Raw genomic sequence first — 11,708 nt, 5'->3', positions numbered from 1 at the left:
AAACATATAACAAGCGTTATTTCACAGGAATTTTTTCTAGCAAATATGCTTCCTTTAAGCAGTTCAACACATCAAACACCTCCAGTCTGCGAAATTCCCTTTAGTCAATAATCATCCTTTACAGTATTTCTTGACTAGAATAGCACTCCAAAACATAAGTGGTCATTTTTATTCTCACTGTCGCACTATAGTCAATAATTTGTTTCGCAGAGTGACAAGTTATGCATAGTGACGAGATTTCATGGTGTGCATAGTTTAAGAGAGTTCACACTGTATTAATTACGGTCATGGATATCTTATGTTATGTTTATGAAGACCATCTCTTCTTATTTTTTTATCATTTTCACGCCCCACAGCTTTACAGTCTTCTCATATTCTTTTTCAAATAAAGTATGTTTACTGTTTTCTAGTAGATCGGCCTCACATTACATATATTAATCAATTTTCAAATTCAGTTCAGTTTCTTTTCAATATCGCAGCTTTGTTGCCCCCACAGCCCGTATCTAGTTCAAGACCTCTTATTATCAATGTCATTAATACGGTTATCATCAACCACGTATTGGATGTCTCTGTCATTCAGTCATCAACGTAGTATGTGTTTAATGAACGTGAGAATCACTTCATGTGCACTCATTTTAGTTTAGTTTAAAGTTTTACATCTTGAATTAATACCGCTATTGGTTAGCTCAGACATTCAGTTAACATCTCAGTAAGTGAAAATCTTTTCATGTGAGCTCATTTTTAGTTTAGGATAAGGTTTTTCCATCGTGAAATGCTATTATCAGTAACCAGGTATTGGATGACACTACCATTCAGTTTACATCTCAGTAACTGTTTACTGAACATTGTTATCCATCCATGCAACCTCATTTTTAGTTTTAAGTTTCTACATCGTAAAAATAAAATATTACTATCACCAACCGTGTATCGGATAGCTCAACCATTCAGTTAACATCTCAGTAAATGAAAATCTTTTCATGTGAGCTCATTTTTAGTTTAGGATAAGGTTTTCTATCGTGAAATGCTATTATCAGTAACCAGGTATTGGGTGGGTGGACCATCCAGTTTACATCTCAGTAACAGTTTACTGAACATAGATATCCCTCCATGGGACCTCATTTTTAGTTTAAGTTTCTCCATCGTAAATAAAAATAAAATATTACTATCACAAACCTTGTATTGGCCTGCTCCGGCATTCAGTTTACATCTCAGTAAGTGTTTACTGAATGCAAAATCGCTACATGTGTGGTCATAAGGTTTTCTCATCGTGAAATGCTATTATCAGTAACCAGGTATTGGATGACACTACCATTCAGTTTACATCTCAGTAACTGTTTACTGATCATTGTTATCAATCCATGCAACTTCATTTTTTTAGTTTTAAGCTTCTACATCGTAAAAAATAAAATATTACTATCACCAGCCATGTATCGGTAGCTCAACCATTCAGTTTACAGCTCAGTAACTGTTTACTGAACATAGACATCCCTCCATGCGAGCTCATTTTTTAGTTTAAAGTTTCTCCATCGTAAAAAATAAAATATTACTATTACAAACCATGTATTGGGTGGGTCAACCATCCAGTTTACATCTCAGTAATAGTTTACTGAACATAGATATCCCTCCATGTGACCTCATTTTTAGTTTAAAGTTTCTCCATCCTAAATAAAAAATAAAATATTACTGTCACAAACTTTGTATTGACCAGCTCCGGCATTCAGTTTACAACTCAGTAAGTGTTTACTGAATGCAAAATCGCTACATGTGTGGTCATTTAGTTTAAAGTTTCTCAATCTTAAAATATTACTATCAACATCAACCATGCATTGGCCTGCTTAGTCTTTCAGTTCACATCTCAGTAAGTGTTTACTGAATGCAAAATCAGTAAACAGCGATTTTGCATTCAGTAAACACTTACTGAGATGTGAACTGAAAGACTAAGCCGGCCAATGCATGGTTGATGTTGATAGTAATATTTTAAGATTGAGAAACTTTAAACTAAATGACCACACATGTAGCGATTTTGCATTCAGTAAACACTTACTGAGTTGTAAACTGAATGCCGGAGCTGGTCAATACAAAGTTTGTGACAGTAATATTTTATTTTTTATTTAGGATGGAGAAACTTTAAACTAAAAATGAGGTCACATGGAGGGATATCTATGTTCAGTAAACTATTACTGAGATGTAAACTGGATGGTTGACCCACCCAATACATGGTTTGTAATAGTAATATTTTATTTTTTACGATGGAGAAACTTTAAACTAAAAAATGAGCTCGCATGGAGGGATGTCTATGTTCAGTAAACAGTTACTGAGCTGTAAACTGAATGGTTGAGCTACCGATACATGGCTGGTGATAGTAATATTTTATTTTTTACGATGTAGAAGCTTAAAACTAAAAAAATGAAGTTGCATGGATTGATAACAATGATCAGTAAACAGTTACTGAGATGTAAACTGAATGGTAGTGTCATCCAATACCTGGTTACTGATAATAGCATTTCACGATGAGAAAAACCTTATGACCACACATGTAGCGATTTTGCATTCAGTAAACACTTACTGAGATGTAAACTGAATGCCGGAGCAGGCCAATACAAGGATTGTGATAGTAATATTTTATTTTTATTTACGATGGAGAAACTTAAACTAAAAATGAGGTCCCATGGAGGGATATCTATGTTCAGTAAACTGTTACTGAGATGTAAACTGGATGGTCCACCCACCCAATACCTGGCTACTGATAATAGCATTTCACGATAGAAAACCTTATCCTAAACTAAAAATGAGCTCACATGAAAAGATTTTCACTTACTGAGATGTTAACTGAATGGTTGAGCTATCCGATACACGGTTGGTGATAGTAATATTTTATTTTTACGATGTAGAAACTTAAAACTAAAAATGAGGTTGCATGGATGGATAACAATGTTCAGTAAACAGTTACTGAGATGTAAACTGAATGGTAGTGTCATCCAATACCTGGTTACTGATAATAGCATTTCACGATGGAAAAACCTTATCCTAAACTAAAAATGAGCTCACATGAAAAGATTTTCACTTACTGAGATGTTAACTGAATGTCTGAGCTAACCAATAGCGGTATTAATTCAAGATGTAAAACTTTAAACTAAACTAAAATGAGTGCACATGAAGTGATTCTCACGTTCATTAAACACATACTACGTTGATGACTGAATGACAGAGACATCCAATACGTGGTTGATGATAACCGTATTAATGACATTGATAATAAGAGGTCTTGAACTAGATACGGGCTGTGGGGGCAACAAAGCTGCGATATTGAAAAGAAACTGAACTGAATTTGAAAATTGATTAATATATGTAATGTGAGGCCGATCTACTAGAAAACAGTAAACATACTTTATTTGAAAAAGAATATGAGAAGACTGTAAAGCTGTGGGGCGTGAAAATGATAAAAAAATAAGAAGAGATGGTCTTCATAAACATAACATAAGATATCCATGACCGTAATTAATACAGTGTGAACTCTCTTAAACTATGCACACCATGAAATCTCGTCACTATGCATAACTTGTCACTCTGCGAAACAAATTATTGACTATAGTGCGACAGTGAGAATAAAAATGACCACTTATGTTTTGGAGTGCTATTCTAGTCAAGAAATACTGTAAAGGATGATTATTGACTAAAGGGAATTTCGCAGACTGGAGGTGTTTGATGTGTTGAACTGCTTAAAGGAAGCATATTTGCTAGAAAAAATTCCTGTGAAATAACGCTTGTTATATGTTTTGACTACCTAGCTAATAGCATATTGCATGGTTAATAATGAAATGAAATGTCACATTTTTGTCTGACTCACTTAGCACGAGTGAAGAGATAACAATGAAAAAAAAACTGGCAAAGGTTGAAAAACTCTGTGAAATCATATCTGTTATGATAAGTTTTGACTAGCTGCACGCTATGTTTGCCTTCTCTCTCTAATCTACACACGCGATATGAAATGTGAATTTTGTTGACTGAAAGGAGTTTGATGATACGAATAGTAATTGCCGACATTGAGCTTAATCTCAAAAACATAGTTTCTGCAAAAAAAAAAATAACATTAAATTAGATGCGAGCTGCGATTTGAAAACAGAAGATGTGTGATGTGTGGCTTATTGTGTGGACTCTGGAGATATGATCTCCACATATAAGTTTCTCAAGAAAAACGGTAATATTTTTCTTGTGTTTTGGATGTAATGGCTAAACACGGATGTCATTTTCAATAATGTTATTTGCTCATCCGACAAAGATGATTTTCCCCGTTACGTTACATTGTGTTACAGAGGGCTAAAACTTGTAGACTGTAATATTCTTATGGAAGGAGATGTAATGGAGATGGACTAAGTCCTACTTTATTTAAAAATGTCATTTTGGGCTGTAAAAGTTGATTTGCGTTACGTTACATTGTGTTAGAGGGCTAAAACTGGTAGAGGACAATATTATATGGTAAGAGATGTGCAAAGTCATACTTTCATTTAAAAATGACATTTTGGACTGCAAAAAGTTGATTTGCGATACGTTACGGTGAGTTACATTGTGTTACAGAGGGCTAAAAGGGGTAGTCACCAATTAATTATATGGTAGAGATGTAATGGAGATGGGCTAACCCTCACTTTCCGTTTCAAAATGACCTTTTGGACTGCAAAAAGTTGATTGCGTTATGCTACGTTGCGTTACATTGTGTTACAGAGGGCTAAAAGGGGTAGACGCCAATATTTTATATGGTTAGAGATGTAATGAAGATGGACTAAGTCATACTTTCATTTAAAAATGTCATTTTGGATTGCAAAAAGTCGATTTGCGTTGTGTTACATTGTGTTACAGAGGGCTAAAAGGGGTAGCCATCAATTATTTATATGGTAAGAGATGTAATGGAGATGGTCTAACCCTCACTTTCCGTTTCAAAATGACATTTGGACTGCAAAAAGTTGATTTGCGTTATGCTACGTTGCGTTACATTGTGATACAGAGGGCTAAAAGGGGTAGAGGTCAATATTTTATATGGTGAGAGATGTAATGAATAAGGACTAATCCCACACTTTCCGTTTCAAAATGACATTTTGGTCTGCAAAAGTTGATTCGCGTTACGTTACGTTGCGTTACATTGTGTTACAGAGGGCAAAAAGGGGTAGACGCCAATATTTTATATGGTGAGAGATGTAATGAAGATGGACTATGTCATACTTTCATTTAAAAATGATATTTGGTCTGTAGAAAGTTGATTTGCGGTACGTTACGTTACGTTACATTGTGTTATAGAGGGTTAAAACTGGTATACCGTAATATTCATATGCTAAGAGATGTAATGGAGATATTGTGTTTGGCTAAATGAGTTCACATTTCAATAATGATATTCGGACAACAGCCAGAAAGTTGATCTCTACGTTACTTAATGATGATATAATGCGATGCAATCGTGTGCTAATATTTTATTTGTGTTAGAATGTAAGGGCTATAGGAGTTTGTCTAGACTTGCATACATTTTCAAACGCTATTTATGTAGGCAGTAGAAAGACTGGTTTCCCATTACGCTACAATGACTGTGATACAAGAACTGAAAAACAGACTTAACCCAGACCTATTTCACTATCGACTCACCGGTCTTATTCTCATCGATTGGTGTTTACATTGGATGACGTAGGTCTTAAGAGAGACAGCCTTGATGGAGAAAGATACGTGAACAGCGGCAGCAGGAGAAAGGAAATGATGTTACTTTCCCCAACTACTAAATGATCTGGAGAGAGAGAGAGAGAGAGAGAGAGAGAGAGAGAGAGAGAGAGAGAGAGAGAGAGAGAGAGAGAGAGAGAGAGAGAGAGAGAGAGAGAGAGAGAGAGAGACAGAGAGAGACAGAGACAGAGAGAGAGAGAGAGAGATAGAGACAGAGCCAGAGACAGACCGACAGAGAGACAGAGATGGACAGAGAGAGAGAGAGAGAGAGAGACAGAGACAGAGACAGAGACAGACATACAGTGACAGACCGACAGAGAGACAGAGAGAGACAGAGACAGAGCGACGCGTGGCACCCGCCATCGCGGACCCTGGCGAAACGCAATGGTAATGGGCGCCCCACCACTTCCGGTGTCGGGGGAGAAATACCCGGACTAGTTGGAAAGTTGATCAGTCCGGCTCCAACCTGCGACCAGTACGCTTACCCCGTCGCGGAATAAATTTATATAATGTGTTTACTTTTCCCTCGTTATTGCTCTCACCATGTTGATCACGTTGCGATATAGCTTACACATACTAAAAGAGAATGCACGGAACAATGGTTGATGGTATGGGAGCGGGTGGGGATGAGGGGTGTGAGTGATTGATTGATGGCTGGCAGGTGTGGGTCTGTCGTATGTACCTCGCACCTCCTTACCGGAATCCACAGTGTATGGGAAGTCGTCGTGGGACGAACATCTCCACTCTGAAGACAACGAAAACCTTTTAGACAAACGGCCCCCAGTTCCGCAGGAGAGTGCTCTCTCACCCCTCAACACTTGCGACTTCCTGTAGGGGAGCTAATGGACCTCCCAGCCTTCCTCTCAGCTATGGGGTTCTCCTCTCCCTCCCCCCCTCCCCAAACAACATAACCAATATGCTGGTTCCCCTCTCTTCCTCTACTCACGATCATCAAACTAATATTAACCTCACTCAGGATTAAGTCTACGCTAAACACATATACATATTCATTTCACTCCTTCCTCTTACTCTCACACAACAAGAACTCCAATCTTTCCTGACCACTTACCTTATCCCCCGAGGACTGGAGCGACGCGCTCCAATTACCTCCGACACGCGCCATAACTTCCGGGAAATTCCCCCCAAAAAACTTGAGGACGGGAGCGACGCGCGCCACCTGTCAGCTGCCCAACACCTGTCCTTCCATTTCTTACAACAACACAACTCTTTCTTAACCAGAACACACAGAAAAGCTCCCCAAAACCACGAGGACTGGAGCGACGCGATCCACTTTCCTCCAACACATGTCATAACATCCGGGAAATTCCCCGGAAAAAACTTGAGGACGGGAGCGACGCGTGGCACCGCCAGGTGGCACTCGACCTGAGCGCCACCTGGCGGTGCCCGCGACACTACTCACTTTCTAGTGTGTGGTCTGGTCAACATGCTTCAGCCACGTTATTGTGAATCATCGCCTGCAAAACATGAATTCACTGAGAAAATATTATTGTACTCCTAATCAACACTACAAATGGCAAGGTCAATAATGATAAAATTTTCCTAGGGGCCACCATGTGTATTTAGGGGTCAGAGGTAATTAAGGGTGGTAGATTCCCAGGCACAGATAACATAGGGGAGATATTGATATATTATTTAATAATTTAATTTCTCAATACAATGTATCTTCTTGTGTATAACTAAATATATAACACGTGCATCCTCATGTGTATAAGATGTATACATATATAGATTCACACATTCTGGACAATCTGAATGTCATTCAGCTTTATCATCTGAATGCACCAAGCTGTGCCTTTTCATATTTCCAAGATGACTGAAGCTGGAGACTTGTGAGGTCTATCACCCGAATATGATTCATATTTTTTTTTTTTTTTTTTTTGAGATAAATACAAGAGTTGTTACATTCTTGTACAGCCACTAGTACGCGTAGCGTTTCGGGCAGGTCCCTGGAATACGATCCCCTGCCGCGAAGAATCGTTTCTTCATCCAAGTACACATTTTACTGTTGCGTTAAACAGAGGCTACAGTTAAGGAATTGCGCCCAGTAAATCCTCCCCGGCCAGGATATCCATGCTGACCGAATCTCTTCCTGCAGCTCTCTGGACACAAGTTAGTTTTCTTCTTAATGATAGGTGCAGTTCATGTGGGTGCTTCTTCACCCACAGGGTTATTAACCGATGGAACCATGCAGTAGGCAAGGATTACGTGTTGTTCCTTCGCGTTAGACTTGATGTGACCACTTGGTGGTCGTTCCTCGTTATGATAGGTGCAGTTTGTGTGACGCCTTATACTCTTTATTATTGTATCTCTATTACATTATCACAATGCATTATCGGCCAGAGCGTTGACATCGGTTATCATTGTCGAACGAGCAAAAAATGTAAGCATTTGTAAAAATACATATATAATAATAATAATAATAATTTTATTTAGGTAAAGGTACATACATAAAGAGCTTTTACAAAGTTTGTTGGCTTTAAAGATAGAGCTAGTACATACAATGCCTAAAGCCACTATTACGCAAAGCGTTTCGGGCAGACCAGGATATCTTCGCTTAGCCATGTTTGCGTCTTTCATATGCCATATATGCAAATAAAGTTTATTAACTTATCAAGATGTTTTTATCATTTAAAACTTATTTTTATTAACACGCTTAGGTATACACAGCAATGTGCTGCTACCCTATTCTATATCATTTAAGACAGGGCAACCACAGTCTGTGTTGGAGTGTGTCCTTTAAATCGTTATCTCGTGCCTTCTGTCCTTTGAATGTCAGTGGCTGCGCTTCTACCATATCTAATTTCCTTAAAATCGTGCACTTTATAAAATAGATTGGATTTTCAAGGCCAAAATTGTGCATAACATGTTTTCAATTAATAACAACTGCCTTGACTGAGTATACGCAAAATTTAGAAAAGAAAACGGCATACCAATTACATTAGAGAAAACGAATTCATCGTTACGAGAGATTGTTTGGGGAGGTTAATGTAACGTCAGAAATAAGTGTAATTATGTACTAAGTATACAGTTCATGAATGTGATATGTCCCTATAGTATTATAACGAACTGTCTTTGTGGAGGATGGGTTGCAAATGTCTCAATACTTACTTGACAATAAGGCAATCATTTTTAACATATATGTTAGGGAGTCAATTAAGGGAGTTAAGCTTTAGGCTGCACAATGAAACTGCTATAGACAATTTTATAACTGCTGCTGATAATGTCAACTGGGAGTCCGAGTTAGGTACCATAGGGGACATCAACCTAGCAGTGCAATCTTTTCTTCAAAAAACTCTTAGCCTTTATAACACCCACTGTCCTATGCTTACAAAGCAAAGGCACAACCAAAAGGCTTAACAATCCTTGGCTTACAAATGGAATACTTAAATCCATTAATAAAAAACATGACCTTGAGAAGAAGTATAGGTTAGGAACCGTCTCCAAAGAATTCTCAAAGAATTACTCGTTATTGCTATCTAAAATAATTAGACGAGCCAAAACTAAATACTACGAAGATAAATTTACCCAAATAAAGAGCAACATTAAAAAAACTTGGAGCACAATTTCACAAATATTGGGATCAAAGAAGATTTTAAATAACAAACCAACACTCCTGTCCAATAACGATGGTCAGCTTTCAGCCTCTGATTCTGCTATTGAGTTCAATAGGTTCTTCTCTTCCATTGGGTCATCCCTTGCAAATTATAGATTTTTTTTTTTTTTTTAGATATATACAAGAGTTGTTACATTCTTGTACAGCCACTAGTACGCGTAGCGTTTCGGGCAGGTCCCTGGAATACGATCCCCTGTCGCGAAGAATCGTTATTTCATCCAAGTACACATTTTACTGTTGCGTTAAACAGAGGCTACAGTTAAGGAATTGCACCCAGTAAATCCTCCCCGGCCAGGATACGAACCCATGACATAGCGCTCGCGGAACGCCAGGCGAGTGTCTTACCACTACACCACGGAGACTGTATATTCCATCTTCCAGTACTGATGTTAAGGACTATCTTACAGGTAACTATCCACAGTCTCTGTACCTAAAGCCTACTAATTCCACTAACGTTAATGAGATAATCCTTTCCCTTAAAACCAAGTCTAGTGCCCTTGAGGAGATACCAACTTTAATTTACAAAAAAGCCTCCAGATCTTTAGCCCCTGCTATTGCATTGCTCTTCAACAAGTCACGAACTCCAAACCTTTCCAGATATTCTAAAAAAAAAGCGAGAGTAACCCCTGTCCACAAATGTGGTGATCTCACAGATGTTAACAACTACAGACCTATATCAATCCTGCCTAACTTGTCAAAAATATTTGAAAAACTAATCTACAAGCAGCTTTACTCTTATCTAGCCAAACACAATATACTTAGCTCTTGTCAATATGGCTTCAGACCCCCCCCCCCAAAAAAACACTAACGATGCACTTATTAGTATGATTAACTTGATTCATGCAGCTCTTGATAAAAATGAGTTTCCTGTTGGGTTATTTGTGGACCTGCGCAAGGATTTTGACACTGTCAGGCACCAAAACCTTCTTCTTAAATTACATCATTATGGGGTCAGAGGACACTCCCTGCAATACCTCAAATCTTACCTTACTGACAGGCTCCAGTATGTTTCTGTGAATAATTCAGTTTCTCCCACCCTACCCATCAACATCAGTGTTCCTCAGGGCAGCATACTTGGCCCTCTCCTTTTTCTCATCTACATTAATGACCTTCCAAATGCCTCCCACTACACCTCAAACCAATTCTATTTGCTGACGACACAACCTTCATTTACTCCAGTCCTGACCCCCTTGCTCTAAATGCCACAGCAAATACTGAGCTAAATAAAGTCCATCTTTGGCTAACGGCCAACAAACTCACCCTTAATATTGACAAAACTTTCTATATTCTGTTTGGCAATAAATCCTCTAATCAAATAAATCTCAGAATAAACAATACCCAAATTTGTAACAAGTTAGGTGGCAAATTCCTTGGCGTTCTCATTGATCACAAGCTGAATTTCCAGGGACACATTCTAAATATATCAAAAAAAGTTTCAAAAACTGTTGGCATTCTTTCTAAGATCAGATATTATGTACCCCGTCCTGCCCTGGTGACTCTCTATTACTCCCTTATCTATCCTTATCTCAACTATGGTATTTGTGCTTGGGGTTCTACTACCCAAAATCATTTACGTCCTCTAATTACTCAACACAAAGCTGCTATTAGGACAATATCCAACTCTGGCCCCAGACATCACTCGGTACCTCTACTCAAATCTCTGAATATGTTAGATATTAAGTCACTGCACATTCTCTCATGTGTATTATACATATATAAAACGCTGAACTGTAATGCCAATCCTGACCTCAAAAGCTTCATTAAAGGTTGTAACAGATCCCATGAGCACCACACCAGAAATAAATTCAATTTTGATATTCCAAGAGTACGACTTAATCAAACTAGAAATGTTCTACAAATCAAGGGACCCAGAATGTGGAATGACCTTCCCAACCATGTTAAAGACTGTACCTCTCTCAACCAGTTTAAGATAAAAACGAAGCACTACCTAATAAATTCCCTGTAACCTACCTTGACCCCCCTATTATCAACCCATGTCTGTTTTCTTAAACAACGCTGTTTGTCGACCTTATTGTATTTGTGCTGCGTTTTTCAGCCATGTTTCCCCCTTTTTTATCTTTATTTTTATTTGTTCTCAACACATTTTATTCTTTATACTCAATTAGTATTAAGTTTTAGTCATTAATGTTTTTCCTGCCCGAAACGCTTTGCGTAATAGTGGCTTTAGGCATTGTATGTACTAGCTCCATCTATAAATCGATCAAATTATGTAAAATCTCTTGTATGTATGTACCTTACCTGAATAAACGTTTTATTTTTATTTTTTTTTATTCTGCATCTCCGCTGCTCAATTGTTGTTTTCATTCCGAATATCCATGGATATTTGTGTCCAAGACGGATTCTTGCTATTACTGAT

This window comes from Procambarus clarkii, chromosome 8 (genome assembly GCF_040958095.1).
Source record: "Procambarus clarkii isolate CNS0578487 chromosome 8, FALCON_Pclarkii_2.0, whole genome shotgun sequence".
Lineage (NCBI taxonomy): Eukaryota > Metazoa > Arthropoda > Malacostraca > Decapoda > Cambaridae > Procambarus > Procambarus clarkii.
Note: the sequence above shows the minus strand (reverse complement) of the source record.